Here is a 17,256-nt window from a genome sequence, read left to right as displayed (position 1 = left end):
GCTATGTACATCAAAGATACTATAATATAACATTATTGAAAGTAAAAAGACATTTTTACTTCTGCCAGTTCCTAATTTGCATATTAAATGAATTTTCCTAATTAGGGATATATATCTGAAATGATTTGATCAAAATTGATGAAACTTGCTATGTACATTGGAGACACTATAATTCGATATTATTGAAAGTCATTAAGCATTTTCTCTTCAGCCAATTCCTAATTTGCCTATTTAATGAACTTAGCCAATTAGTGATAAACATCTGAATTAACTTGACCAAAGTTGATGAAACTTGTCATGTACATTGAAGATACTATGATACAACATTCTCGAAAGTCTTTAAGCATTTTAACTTCAGCCAATTTCTGATTTGCATATTAAATGAACTTTGCTAATTAGGGATATATACCTTAACTTACTTGACCAAAGTTGAAAAAACTTTGCTACATATATTGAAGATACTATGATACAACATTATTGAAAATCATTAAGCATTTTTACTTCAGCCAATTCCTAATTTGCATATTTAATAAATTTTTCTATTTATGAATATATATCTGATTTGACTGGACCAAAGTTGATGAAACTTATTATTATTATTATTATTATTATTATTATTAATCTTTATTTAAACTCGATAACTCCATAGGTGAAACACCTCTTTTCGTAGAGGTCGAATAGACAAAAGAAAGTCACAGTACACTTTACAGCACAAACATGAAAACACAAAAAACACAGAAGTACAAATATATATTAAAAAAACTACGAAAAGGCATCAGACAAGTAAGTTTTATACAAAAAGTTGTTACAAGATTTCTTAAAACTAGTCAGTGACTCAGAGTCCCTCATTGATTTGGGGAGATTGTTATATTCATCCACACCCGCAACTGACAAGGTGTTCTGATAAAGAAGTGTACGTGCCTTGGGAACTTTAAGGAGGTTCTGATTGGAAGAACGAAGTGATCTGGAAGGGATGTAATTATTGAACATACTGGTTATGTAGTTAGGGGTTAGATTGTGAGTTGCTCTGTAAATTTGGGCCATACGGTTACAACGGAGTTTCAAGTTTATGGGCAGCCAATGAAGCTGAGTATACATTTGAGAAGTGGAAAGAGGCGGAACAATGTCAAGAATAAGTCTCATTGCACGTCTCTGTAGACGCTCCAATGCATAGATATTGCTACTGGAAGTAAAGCTCCAAACATTAGAACAGTAATTGATGTGTGGTGAGATGAAACAGTAATAAAATAGCTTGCGTGAGTGGACAGGAAGAATTTTTTTGACGCGTGCCAAAAGAAACAATTTGGAATTGATTTTGCTTTCAATGGTTGAAATGTGTTCACACCAGGCCAGGTTATTAGAAATAGTGACCCCTAGCAACCTCTGTGATGAGAAGCGGTCAATAGTTTTACCAGCCAAAGTGGGGTTGAAGTTTTCACTGTCAATGTGCCGTCTCTTCTGAGAAGTTGTGATAATCATTGATTTTGTCTTACTCGGATTGATACAAAGTTTGTTAGTAAGACATCAATTTTCAACTATTTTTAGATCAGCATTCAGGTAAGTAGAAATGGTGTTTAAGGACTTGTTTGAAACATGAAGCGTTGTGTCGTCTGCAAAGGAAGTACAGGATGAATTTTCAAGGTGAAGGGGCAAATCGTTAACATAAATAATAAAGAGCAATGGCCCCAGTATGGAACCTTGCGGCACACCGACCCTGACATCAATAACATCTGAGTTAGTACGATTAAATTGCACAAATTGTTTACGTGTAAATAAGTATGATTTAAAAAAAGACAGGGTGTGATCAGAACACCCATAGGTTTTTAGTTTCGACAACAAGATTGCGCGGTCAACGAGATCAAACGCTTTGCTCAGGTCTAACAATGCTGAACCAACGATGTTTCCACGATCGATTTCATTAGTCCATGAGTTGACCAGACCAACAAGAATACTTTCTCAAGAGTGTTTGGCACGAAATCCAGATTGATTAGAAAAGAAGAGATTGTGTGTTTCCATGAATTTTACAAGGTGATTGTGAACATGGCGCTCGAGGAGTTTGGAAAGTACAGGAAGTACACTTATTGGCCTGTAGTTACCAGGTTCGTCTAGTGGACCTTTTTTATAGATTGGACTAACACGAGCCAATTTCCATAAAGATGGAAACTGACCTTAAACAATGCAGCAGTTAAATGCATACGTGAGAGAAGAACTTGCTGCATATATTGAAGATACTACAGGGCTCGAAATTAACTTTTTACCCTGGTAGTCCACTTGGGCTACCATTTTCTGAAGTTGGTAGCCTAGTGACGATGGCTGGTAGTCCGTGAATATTATAGTTTAGGGACACTGTGCTCGTCTGAGTATAAGCCCCCGCTTCAGAAACACATAATAGCAGTAAAACTAGGGCCTTCCACTCGAGAAACCCCATGATATGTGTCACGAACGCTTAATTTATGCTAATTTATGTACATTTTTAACACTTTCTATCACTTTCAAAATCGGCTTATACATCCAAAGAACTTGTAACTTGAGTAAAGAAAAACAGAGAAAAAATATTCTCATGATCTTTATGAACTAGCTTGCCTTGTTACACCCGAGTCTATCAGTCCGTAATACATTGAAACTGATCGACAACCATAGATAAAATGCAGCGAAACTCAGCCACGACTTCCAAGCTTAACTGACACAGTGTTTTAAATTACTATTTCAAATCAAACTGATAATACAATCTCTGGATACAGAAGTGAAAGTTTTGTAAAATTTCAGTATCAAAACACCTAAACTTGACAGAAGTAGGCCTACGTCGTGTATGCTGATCAACAGCATAGTGCGAACTGGCTTGCAAAGACTGCACACGGAAAAGCAACTCAACATTCTAGTATCAAACGCTCTGCATCTTGTTAAACAACAATATAGCAGTGAAAATTGTAATAGTGATCAGCAAAAAACTCTTCACAGATGAAAGGACAATTGCTTCAAACAAATGAAACTGCATGTTGACTGCATTTAGCTCGTCCCAAAATGACTGACATCGCACGCCAAGTATTTCATGTCCCAGGCTTTGTTAGTCCGCTTGGGCTACCATTTCATGGACTTTGGTAGCCCAAGGGAAAAATTGGTAGTCTATGGACGCGGGACTACCGCTAATTTCGAGCCCTGTACTATGATAAAACATTACAAAAAATCATTATGCATTTTTACTTCAGTCAATTTCTTATTTGCATATTAAATGAACTTGCTTATTTAGGGATATATATCTGAATTGAACAGACCAAAGTTGACGTAACTTGCTGTGTACATTCAAGATGCTATGATACAACATTATTGAAAGTCATTATGCATTTTTTTCTTCAGCCAATTCGTCATTTGCATTTTCAATGATCTTTTCTAATTACGGATATATACTGGGGTTTACTTGATCAAAGTTGGCAAAACATGCCTTGTACGTTGATAATTATACCAGGTTAAAACAATATTGAAAGTCATTTCACATTTTCATGTCAGCTAATTTATAAATTGCATATCTAATGAGCTTTCACAGTTTGGCATATATGGCTTGAAGGACTTGGCCAAAGGTAATTACTGTAGCTAAATAAAGTGGTGATACAATGACAGCAGTCAAAGAAATTTAGTATTTTTATTTCGGCAAATTACATATTTGTATACTTCATGACCTTCTAGAAGTAATCTGCCGTGAATATTGTTCATTGTATTAATCATAATACTTTCAGTGAAGTTGCAACATGTGGCAAAGGTTCACATTTACACATAACTGTAATATATTATGAAACACCTGGGCATTTTCAGTTCATATCTGGTTATAAATGCTGAAGAATGAGCAGTGACCCTTGATTCATTAGATTTAAGAAGCTGTTTTGAGTCTATTGCGCTCGCATTTCTGAGCACTTTTAGTCTCACTGTTTACCTCCGGTTTGTAAGCAACCGCAGTTTAATTGACAGCCACTTCTTTATATTTAGGGTAGATTGTTGCAATAAATGTTCCTACGACGTTCGCACAAGTGAGAAATAGAACAAAAGTCAGAGTTGGTGTTAGTTTTATTTACAAGTAGGGCTGTATTAAACACGAAACATTTAACTTGTAATATTTCCCCCTTGTCTTGGCCTGCTGGGTTTAAAAAGTGTTTAAACGTATACGACACCATGTTCAAATTTATCCGTTGCTACCCTTGAAAGAGGAGATCATCTAATCATACATTTATGGGGTCACGCCAGGTCACACAAATAATAATGCACCACTTTATGGTCATAATTTTACTTTAGTTAAACAATCAGAAATAATTTGTCTTCATTATTCTTCCTGGAATGAGGTAAAGAAATCAAAATAAATTATTTTATTAATACGTCATTAATTATAAATCCATAAAATAAATAAGTACCAGTGAATCATGTTTTAAATAAAAAAACTGTGCGCTACTGTTCCTGCTTGCGATAAATAATGGTGCATTGGGTGCTAAGGGGAATTGGGTTCATAAAACTTATTTGAGATACTAGTAGAATTAATTTTAGCTCATAAAATTTATTTGAACGCATAAACTTAATTCAATGAATGCATAATAAGTTAGTACTATACTATATAACACTTATTTGGGATGACCGCATGAAAAAAAAAGTGAAAATGCTTGGAAAATTATTTCTGATCTTTATAAAATTAATTCTTTACACACTAAAATTAATGGAAAACATAATTTTGACCAGAATGGCCAAAATTTACATTATCTTTATTATTCTTCCTAGCTTGAGGCAAAGAAATTACAATTATTATTATTATAGAACAAATGTTAAAAGTTGTTACTTAGAAATCAATAAAATAAATAAAAAACTGAATTATGTTTGAAATAAAAAAACTGTGGTTACCAAAATGGTTACCATGGCAACATAAACAAAAATGATCATGGAGTTCATGCTATGACGAATACACTTAGGAGAGCATAAGTATAGTAACTGGGATTACTTTTAATGGAATTTGTAAAAAAATTAAAAGTTTAAAATGCAAATAGTTTTCTATGGAAACACAGGGCAGTAAAAATGGATATCATATTTTGTCTTTCTAAGACAAAATAACCATTTGGTATAATATTCTGTGGATTACTGGATTTTTACGCTGGATATTTGGTCTTTCTAACCAAAAGTATGCCTTTGATATAACACATTCTGTTGATCACTGGATTTTAGATGGAATCTTTGAAAAACCTGTAATATTTACTCCTGAATGGTTGCCATGGAAACATCTCACGTTTAAATTAGTGTGATTTTTTTTTGGGTGTGCTAACCAGAAAAACCCTTATGATCAATTTTTTACACTAATCCATAGTTCTTTAATAGGAATTAGGGGAAAAGTCACATAGTTACCATGGCAACTTGAAACATTAAAATAAGTCTGGTTTTTGTGTTCTCTTACCCGAACTCCCCCACTAGATAATTTTCATATCAATCAAAGTTACTTTTCATGGGATATTAGAAAAACTGAAATTTTTAACCCCTAAAATGGTTACCATGGAAACATGGGGCAGTGAAATCAATATCATATTTGGTCTTTTCGACCCAAAATACTCTTATGGTGAAATTTTCACGGAAATTTAACCTATTATTATTCACGTTATTATTTCTATATAATACTTATATTAATTATTATAACTGTTATTATTATAATGTGGTTTTACTTGTTTTTATTGATGATTTTTTATTTGATATGTTTGTTTTGATATCAAACCTTTGTTCATTTCTTGTTATCTCAGTCCAATGCCCCCAAAAAAGAAGGAGATCTTCAATGGTGTCTTCTCCACGGTGCGTACGCAACTGGCTCGTTTATGTTCCATACTGGGTATAGCTCATCCTCTGATTGTATTTTCTGTAGTGCCAGAGATGACCTTTTACACGTATTTTTAGAATGCCCTCGTTTTTCTCCTTTGTTCATTCTCCTTCATAAACTCTGTCACCGTTATCTTGGTCAGGAAAGCATTATTTTATTCTGGTGGTTTGTTTTAGGCCCACCCTTCGATAAATCGTACATGGACAAAAGTACTTTTGCTCTTTTAAATTTTCTTTTTACGACAGCTAAAATTGCAATTCATTTGACGATACGAAATGCAATTAATGGTCATGATACCTCAATCAGTAATATGCTTGTTTCTGTTTTTAAAAGGCGAATTTGTTCTCTCATTCTAGAAGAATATAATTACTTCACGCTCAATTCAAACATAAGTGCTTTCAAAAACATTTGGTGTATTAATGACGTCATTGCTTCCGTAGAAATTGATGGAACAATTACTTTTGATTCAATTTTGTTGTGATCACCTTTTTCTTTTGTGTGCTTTTACCTCTGAGCACACTTTCCCTTTTGTCATTACCTAACTCGTCCTGGGCACCGTACTCCTCACGGAATGGGAGGGGGTAGTCAGTTGAGAAGATTCTTCGTTGCCATGTACATGCCAACGTAGAGTATGCCAACGAAGAGTTTTCTCAATATGTCCCTTCTCATTAACGGTTATGCGGCTTTCTTTTCTGCAAGATGTAAGGTGTTCTTGTCCCATTTCTTTGCACATTTCTGTCGCTCCTTCTTGTTTCGGAAGTTTGTTTTGCTTTCTCCTATTCAGTGGAGATTTTTCATGCACCTCGCATCGTGCCTTCTGCCAATAACAAAATTGTGCTTTTTTTCAGATTTAATTGGTTTCTTTCCCCTTGTTGCAAGTGATATAGCTACCTGTTTGCCTTTTCACCAGTTCTCTCCACCGCGCTCCAGCATCAGTGTCATAGCCATTTTACAGTTTTTGCTGTTTTTTTTGGTCCACCTTTGCTTAGTTTTTTTGAGTAATTGAACATCATTTGCCATTACTTATTTGTATGATTTCATTTTTGCTTTTCGTCTCAAAATATGAATTGTTTTGAATGTACTTTTCTGTACAGGAGACTTATTTTAGTAATAAACGTTCATTTGAAAAATCAAAATCTTCTTCTTCTTTCTCTTCTTCTTCTTCTTCTTCCCGAGGGAAGCCGTCTTCTTGGACTACGAATAGAGTATCTAAGAAAGAAAGCGACCCATTCTCTTCACCTTTAATTGTAAATTTAATATCACGATCAAGAGTATTCAGATGGTATTTTAATTCCTGAGCATGACACTTCTTAAGTTTTTGTGTGCATATCATCAACATACCTAAAAACTACGATGGAGGATGAGGCGCAGTAGTGAAAGCTATCTGATCTAGATCTGTATACAAATTTCAAACTAACACGATTAGAACTGATTTGGGATAATTGGATCTTGATAGTTTTCAAATTTCTCAAAGTATTAGTTGCCCTATGGCTGAATGTTGTAACATTACAAATTACTCATAAAAAGAACCGTATAACATTAAAAAGAAAAGCAGATAGACTTACATTCGCAGATTAAACCGACATTACTTCACCATCTAATTATCCCAAATTAGTTCCAGTCGTGTTAACTTAACAATTGGCGAAACGGGTCAACCCACTGCTGATCAATGAATTTTTAAGTAACCTACTCCGTTGTTCACAAAATATGTTCAAAATAAGAAGACATCAAATAGTTGACGACTTGCGTTACTGACAGGTGAGCTTTTTTCAAGAATAGTCTTTCCCTAGTTTATGGTGACTCCAAGGACTTTGTCTATCTGAATCGATGTAAACAGTACAGCAATGTTATATCGGCATGACAGCCCTGCACCCACACAGAACTTGACGGGGCTCAGAGTGTCGTTTGGGCCTGAAACGACGTTCTGGGCCCCGTCTATTAGTTATGCATAGTTTACTTTACTACTTTAATCGGAGGCGCACTTGACACCTTTTGATCGTCTCAGCAAACGATCGGCTGTTCCAGTTATACGGTAACCACCCGACTGAGACTTATCAAGTGCAGCGCCAGTGCACTGCCAGTCGCGACGCGTCGACGGCCACTTTCACCCAATTACATATTCATGACATCATCAGCAGATTTGTATAAAGTGTGAAAGAGGCTCCCCAACTAACTATCCAAAATGTTTTTGTGTCGAGTTTGTGTTTGGTTCGTTTCAAAAATGTGTTCCTACATTCTTATCCGATTGTTTGTGTTAATAAAAAATGTTTGTTTCGCCTCGGATATTTGTAGGGAAGTTTGGATTAGTGTGTACGGTAATGTTTTGTTTGTGTGGGGAAAGCTTATTGCGAGACGCAGCCGGACCTATGGTGTTACAAAGTTGATAGAGTGGCCCTTTGACGCTTGCGTTTCGAAACCCGAGTGTGGTTTCTCATCAGTCGCAATGTAGATTCTTTCCTTAGTTTGTGTTTGTGAATATTTATTTTTATTTGTTTGTGAATATTTACCGCGCCAAGAACGTACGCGTTTATATGCGTTCTGTATACGTTGGCTTTGTTTGATCTACATCATGTTTGTTGACTATTTCCTCAAGCCTAGCGAAGTGTACGAGGCAGAGGTCAAACCTAAATGAGCATGTGCGCCAAATTTGTAAACAAATGCCGCCATATTCGATCATTTCTCGGCCGTGATTTGTAAGGATCGTGTGATCGGTTGTTGTTTTTCTTTCAGAGGGTATTTAAAAATGGCGATGCGGGGACAGTTTAACACCCACTAAGCCCTTGAGCATGTTTTTTCTAGACACTTATAGTGGAATTGTCACTGATCATGAAACTGAACTCGACGGAGATAGCGGAAGTCAAATTTCAAATTAAAACTCTAATACCGAACTTGAATATGTCCCCAAACCAGTTGAGCAAAGACAGAGATCTCAAGCAAGACAGGAATGTAGGCCAGCTGAGCATGCTGAGAGAAAAGTGCGACAAAGGGCCGGTGACTGACATCACAAACGTTGATGGGGTATCCTGTGGATGATGTACGACATCAATCTATCAATGACAATTACACATCGGACTTGCTACCAGTATATATATAATATAGCTCTCTTTTGAATGTCAGATGATACCTGTTGTTCGAATTTGAACTTGTAATAAATATGCATATTAATCTCATTTATGTGGAATATGTTTTAAAGTATGAGTTCCCCTACTGAATTTGAGTTGATAAAACGTAAGTAGTAATTTTTAAAGTGTTACGCTGAGAAAAATACATTTATATATTGAAATAACAAAAAATGCAACATTTTTTGAATTTTTTTTGTAAAATCCAATATGGCCGCCATGATCACGTGATCTGCAGGGTGTGTCACATGACCTTTTGTGCATTTTTATGATGCGCTGTCATATTGCAATACCCACTGAAAAAATTGTCCCGAATACTCTAATAATTACAAAGATATAGCATATGCATGTAAATCAATATTTATAAGGCCATATTACCATAGAAAACTACGCACAGGAATGCACGTATCAAAAATAATTACGCAGTGAAATGTGTTTTAGTGATCTTGCTCATCGAATAGCGAGGCAAGAATATCAATGTTTGGGTCTCGTTGTGAGTCCAATTGGTGGTCTGGTTTGTTTGTTTTTTGTTTCTTTACTTCTGTGAATTTTGTTTTGACTAGTTGGGGGACATTTGTTTTTTTCAATTTCTTGTATGAAGTTTGTCATATCTTTTAAATACGTTGGTTGTTGCTGGACCAATGGTTTTATGAAGTAATCCAAGAATTCTGAGATTCTGTTAGTGGGACTAGAGCAGCCGCTAATTATTGGTCTCCCTACAAACGTTGAGTTTTCGGGCGGCGGTTTGTGATTTTAGGTAGTAAGTACCACTGCGGGGTACGGATTTTTATGTTTTTTGGATCGAGATACTTATAAGTACCATGGTCGATGTGTTTTTTCTCGTACATTTTGTTTAATAGTTCGTGTACTTTGTTTACTATTTGTTCTGTGTCGTCATTGTCTAGTTGTGTATAATACTGGGTTTGCGTAATTGTCTTTCTCATTCGTGTACATAATCTTTTGTGTTTACAATGACGATGCCTCGACCCTTGTCGAAGGGTTTTATTGTAATTAGCCTATTGTTTGCAAGCTTGTTTATCGCGATTCTTTGAGCACGCGACATGTTCCGTTTCCTTGTTTGAAAGGGTATCTCTAGAAGTGCGAGTTTTGTCGCTTCTAGATAGCTTTCGAGTTTTGTGTTTTCTGTTGTTCGAGGAGTCCAGTTTGACTTTTTTTGCCGACCAGCCATCAAACCCAACTAGATACGTGCATGTCCCTTCGTTTTCAATCACTTCCTTCACAATGCCTTTGGACCAGAAGTTACCATCGTCAAGAGCTTCTACCTTACAGCCAAGCGCGAAACCTTCAATGGTGTCTCAACCGATGCTATGCAGTTGTAATACTGATCACTTGTGTATAGCTGAGACTATACTACTGTTAAAAAGAAGTTTAACACCTCACCAGCACGAGGGGTCATAAAAAATTATCGGAAGAGCCCTTTAGACCAACCAGGTACAAGTTTCCCGAAAGGTGTCAAGTACATAGGACTAACCAAACATTTAAGGAAAAACAGCAGGAACAATGAAATTGGTTGATAAGCCATAATCCCAAATTGGTCAATTTTTGTTTGGGCGCGGGGCTGGAATGGGTGAAATGGAGAGATTTCTAAAAACTAGATTTCTTGAACGGCGACGTCAAAACTCCACGACATCTGAGTTGTCCCCACATATCCACATTTAGTCTGCAGACCACTCTGTGAACTTGAAACTGTGTAAATTCTTGATAGGGATCCCCGATCACTCACTTGACCAACCACCGTGAAAGTTTCAGATTTTCAAGCCGGATATGCAGAATTTTTTGCGGTTAAAATTTCGTGTGTGCGGGAATATGCGCACTTCATGTGAATAAAATAAGTCGCTCATCGACGCCGTAAGAAATAACACTGTGATTATGGCAAATGTTTACAGAAATGATACGTTTGAATTTAAAAAGATGAACATTTACCTTTGCCTTTCCTCTGATAGCGACTTCAAGACAGTTATATTTTCTCCAGGACAAGTGTTGATCTTGTAACACATCTCCGGCTTTCTGTACATTCCGATTATATGCTATTTCGATGAGGGCGATAGCTTTCCCTTCGTAATATCTGTCGGAAAACAATGACGAAACTGCTGTGAAGATGCACCGATTGTAAGAAAATGGTCGATTACGATTATATTGCAGATTTACATACATCTGATCCATTCTGTAAGGTTGCAATCGACCGTGAAATCAATCAAAATAAGTACTGCTGTCTTGCAGAACCCGAAATTTTTTTCTAAGACTGGTACTGCCTATTTGGTTCACGTTTAGACGTATATTAACCGTCGATGGACAACACTGAAGCTAATAAGTGCCTAAAAACAGACAGTTTTAGTTTAAGTTGTAATTCTGCAAGGAAACTTCAAAGCATTTTCTTCGTAATAAGAAATAAATAACCAGTGTATATTGTGTTGATTGCCTGTGCACGATTCAGCTCAGACTTTTTGTTGTAACATACACTGTCTAACACCAAATTTGCCTATCATATTTTAAGTCCAAATTGTGAAATCCGTAAACATTGCATTAGAACGACTGTGCATTTGTATAGGTAATTGTACGGGTTCGAGTGGGTTTACAATTCTAAACCTCTCGTCTTTAGCTGGCATGTTGTAAAGCGCACGAGGCCGAAGGCCGATTTGCATTGCGCCTTAAAACACCTGATGTCATTAGGGATTAAAATTATGACATAATAGATAGTTTAATACAGCTTTCTCATTGGCGAACAAACTTACTGCACTGATCAATTTGCCACGTAGTATGATGCATGTGCATGTCACTGTGCATCGGCCACGCCACCAGTATGGACGCATACTTGTATATCTCCGACACAATGTAATCAAGCGAAGTGAAACGGTTTCGCTCGCAGTTTGAAGAATTTTTCACGTACACTGCGTATCAGCAATTTCGTGCAGAAAACCGTGTCTAACGCTTTACAATCCCCACAACCTGTGACACAAGTTGATGTAAAAGTTGAAGAGTACTATTCTTCATGCTGCTTGTCAGATACCACTACGTTTAATAACCTGGTACACAAGTTCATCAGGCAATATTTTCATTCAAAATCAACACGGTGATAAATTGCCATTGAAATGTACTTTCGCTAGTTCATTAAAAGTTGCCATGTGAACAATCTGCCAGATGTTTGATTTTTGTTTGTATGTAGATAAGTAAACCTTTACGCGTACATTGATATGGAAAGTAGTAAACCTTACGTCTGTATTCATATGATAATGAAGTCTATTCATTAAACTGTAATGTTTACTAATTTCCATATCAATTAACCGTAATAGTTTACTTATTTGCATAAGAACAATTGGTGTTGCGATAATAAACGTACGGTGCGAACAATGTGTCACTTGACCATGAGTGGTATAAGTTTTAGAATTACTGCAATCTTCATATTACTATCTTCAGTAATTTTGATTGAAAATGTTCTTATTAGTCGCGGCGTGAAGCTGCAATGTTACCATTTGGCTAAAACCTACGATAACCATCAATTATATATTCAAAAATCGGCTTTTAAGGTGAAACACACAATTACATTTGCAAAACACAGAAATTCCACACAGCAACATGTAAACATGTTGATGAAAAAATCCTAATCCGCTTCATATGCAGTATTGGTATTTATTCACCGTATAAATTACCTCGAGACTTCTGTATAACTGTCGTGTTTCGTTTGTTCTCTCTGTGGAAGCTTCTCCGCAACAGATCTTAAGGCGCAGCTTACAGCCAGTGATGCAATGATCGGATCTTCCAACTCTGACCACGTATAATCAGCAAGTCTAAATCTGCGACGATAAATTCATTATGAACACGACTGAATTAATTTAGGAGAACTGGATCCAATAATTTTTCAAATTTATGAAAGTATAAGTAGCCTATAATTGAAAGTCGCAATATTTCAAATTACCCATAAAGACAAAATGGAAAAGAAGATGACCTTAAATTCACTGATTAAGGGGAGACCCACCTTTCTTGGGTGATTTTCGTAATATATCTGGTATATAACAAATAACCATCACCATATAACAAATGCCCACCACCACATATCAAATGCCAATCACCATACAACAAATATGCATTACTGTATAACAAATGTCCATCACAATATAACAAATGTGAACCACCACATCATAAATTTGCATCACCATATAACAACTGTACTTCAACAGATGTGCTTCATCATATAACATATGCTCCTCCCCACCTAACAAATGCCTATCACCATACAACAAAGGTGCATACCATATAACAAATTTGCATCACAATATAACAAATGTGCATCACTATAAAACAAATGCCCACCACAATATAACAAAAGCTCATTATAATATAACTAACGCTCATCAAAGTATAATGAATGCTCAATAAAATATAGCAAATGCTCATCGCTATATAACAAACGCGCATCACCATTTACCAAATAGCCATCACTATTTACAAAAATGCACATCACCATATGACAAATGCCAACCACATATCAAATGACGATCAGTTTACAACAAATGTGCATCACGGTATAACAAATGCCCCTCACCATAGAACACATGCCTATCACAATACAACAAATTTGCAACAACATATAACAAATATGCATCGCCATGTAGCAAATGCAAATAACTATATAACAAATGCCAATAACCATATAACAAATGCCCATCAAATCATAATTTTACTACACTTCAAAGGTGCATCACCGTATAAAAAAAGCTTATCACCACATAATAAATGCTCATCATCTTATAACAAATGTACATCTCCGTATAACAAATGCCCATCACAATAAATGCTTATTATAATGCCCATCACAGTATTATAATGCTCAATGAAACATAAAATGCTCAACACTTTATAACAAATGCCCATAACCATATACAAAATGTGTATTACCATATAAAAATACCTATCATTATGTAACAAATGCTCATCACCATATAACTAGTGCCCGTCACCATATATGACAAATGCCCATCATCATACAACAAATATGCATCATCGTATAACAAATGAACATCACCTGATAACTGATGCCGTATGTTGTGGGTTCGAATCCGATTGAAAACTAGCCGTATTTTCTACCCTTGGTTGGTAATACTGCTGGTGGACAGAATTGTCCCCGAGGTTATCGTTCGCCCAGTTAAAGCGATGAAATTCGTTTCTTCGCTTCGATAAAGTGTGTATGTGCGATGTATGATAGTGAGCATGCGTGCGTGAGTGCTTCACGAACTCTACAACGTGTTGAGCGGTCTCAGTCAGAAAAATGTAACAACTTAGCCGGCTATTGAGCCACTCTTTTTTGGGAGTGGAGATTTAGCCGAGCGGTTCTGTCTATGGCCTCTCAGCTAGGCGACTGATGCCGTATGTTGTGGGTTCGAATCGGATCGAAAACTAGCCGTATCACCATATAACAAATGTTCATTGTCCTGATTTACATTCATTTAGTAAAGTAAAACACAATGTTGACGTTGCCTTTGTTTTTCAATCAGCACCAGAGCTAATCAAAGAGCGGACACAGTGCACTAGTGACCCTCGACATATTTTTGTTGTCGGGCTTATATGAGGAGTCAAATGATTGAAAAGAATGCAATTATTCAAGACATTTCAGAATTGTTTTTAAATGATTGGAATTAATTGTTATTGAACGTTATAATACATTTAGGCAATGAATTTAACGAAACGAAACACTTAAAATAAACTATTTCTGTGACCTTAAAAATTTAAACAGCCACGAACGTGGCACTGCTATTTCGAATCTGCAACGGTTACCACTTTATCATGTGATAAACTCAATCATGCTGAAAAACAGCGTGTTGCTGGTCAATCTATTGTCGTTATTATAGTATTTCAACGGACAGTAGCCACGGAAGAACGATGAATTCTCGTTTCAACATATCGGAGAACGCGACATTCAACTGTTTGACTTAGGTTCACGCATTTCATTACTTGTACAAAACTCGACCGTCGTGTGTTTTCTAGAATGACGCAATCTATTATCAGCGTGGTCACAGATTCACTTTCTGCACGTACTCGTGCAGCCAAAACAAGTACGTCGCTTTCATAATTGTTCGAGGTTCGTGTCAGAATCGATTAATTTCAGTTTTTCACCGGCTATTGTTTGGTGTATTTCATATTTAGGGGTCCATACATCATTATGAGGGGATGAGCTGGAGGAATCGGGGAGGTCACATTTTACAAACTTGCCCAGGGGAGGGACATATTTTACAAACTTAGACGGGGAGGGTCACACTTTTAATTGTTGGGTTTATGATGAATACAAAGTCTGAATGAGTTCTGTAAGTGACTGGACCTGTATAGTGCTTCGTCCGAAAATATCAAATAATTATATATTGAGTGGATTTGGCAAACTATTTACGATTTTGCGTTTGGTAATGTACGTTAATACATGTTGCTCGAAGTAGGAGGTAAACAGTTCATTTGTATACAAGAACTTTGATTTTAGACTTTCATTGAAAATATTGATCCACTATACATGTAGTCTATGAGTGAAGTATGAACATTTTTTTACCAATATAAAACTAAGAATATTTATTCATCTATACATGTTTGATAGTTGATATAAACGTGTTGATACAATTATTTGTGAAATATGATGTTTTCCATCATATTACTTGAAATCTTTCATAAAGTGATTATTTGTAAAGGATAAAGATAATTCCTGAAAGTTCTACGGTCAAATAACAAATTATATGTCAATTAAGATATTATTGATACGGACCGTGACACGTAGGGGAGGGTCACTGTTTTTTGTGCATGAAAATTGGAGAGGGTCATTTGGTCAGCAGTTTTATGATGGTTATACACACATTACATACTTTGAGTTTTGAGGGGGTCACATTTTAGAAAGTGGCATCGGGGGAGGGTCATATTTTCAAATGGGGCATCAGGGGGAGGGTCACAATTTACATGAGGGACCATCCTCAATTTCATGCGGTTCACCCAACTTGTAATAGCTGAAGGCTCCCTTATTAGTTTAGCCTAACCTGGTGCAACAGTGTTTGTTACGGTAATGTTAATTCTGCACTATTTCTATACACAACATGATTGGAACTAATTTTCATATTTTCAAATTTCTCAAAAGTGTAAGGCACCGTATAGCTGAATGTTGCAATATTAGAAATTACTCATAAAAGAAAGTGTGTGATGTAAAAAGAAAAGCAGATGAGATTATATTTGTAGATTTAAATCGACATTACTCTACCATCCAATTATCCCAAATTCGTTCCAATCGTTTTAAACTCTGCTCTAGTGAGGTCGGAAACCGAGTTTTAAGGTTGACTGTACGGTCGTACTAGTAAGCTTACAACATGCAGTTGAAACAAACTCGAAGATTCTTCGGGTGACACGTCAGAATCGAGTTCTGATACCATGAAAGACAAAACAAGCTAGGATGCAACAACAATTGACTAGGCCCCTCGCTCAGCACTCGTGCCCAGGTTGAAGTTTCATTTTAATAGTACGGAACGTAAAAGCTAGCACACGCAGCTACAGAGCGTACGCAACACGGCGTCTGAATGAACTTCACGGCTTTGTCACTAAGTACCACACTGTTGTCACATATCTCCTTTTGGACAGGAAACAGAAAACGCTGTGACGATTACGCAACCAAAACACGAAAAGGAATGTCATCGGACTTAACATGCAAAATCACATCATTTACGAAATTTATACGAATCCTGCCATTTCTTCTCTTTCTAATCAGAGTTTTAACTGGTACGTTAGTGTACAGTCATTACGCTAGTTTGTATTTAGAAAGAAGATTATCCTCAGAATTAACTCCAAGTGACAGTTGTGTAAATGAGGCCAAACGCTTACGCCGCGAACTTGCCGTTTCAGTGTTCATTTTCTTCCAGTTTTCACACCATGTACTTAAATAATTTCATTTATACCCAAACTTCAAAACAATTATGTCAAAAGTCTCGATTTTTATTATTGGCTAGGCATTTCCTTCCATACTGTAAGCCAACTGGATTTTTAGTTGGCAGTGTGCTAATCCAAGGGTCGCATACACATTTCTGCATTTTACTCAGTTCTGTTTTTGGCAATGTATCGCAACTTGGTGCGTAACTTGGTGCCATATCGACGGATTAATCTAATCTTTGCACAAGTGGTAGGTAGTGACTACTTCTACATAAATGTGTCTCAAAATAGCGATTATGTTGCGAAAACAAAATGTATCGTGATCCACCACATCACTTTCAAGGCTTATTCTGCAAAAACAACGCAGTATAAAAATCCATGACACAGTTTTTTAAAATCTAACCC

Source organism: Ptychodera flava, unplaced genomic scaffold, assembly GCF_041260155.1.
Source record: "Ptychodera flava strain L36383 unplaced genomic scaffold, AS_Pfla_20210202 Scaffold_136__1_contigs__length_136700_pilon, whole genome shotgun sequence".
Classification (NCBI taxonomy): domain Eukaryota; kingdom Metazoa; phylum Hemichordata; class Enteropneusta; family Ptychoderidae; genus Ptychodera; species Ptychodera flava.
The sequence above is the reverse complement of the archived record's forward strand: the minus strand, read 5'-3'. Positions refer to the sequence as shown.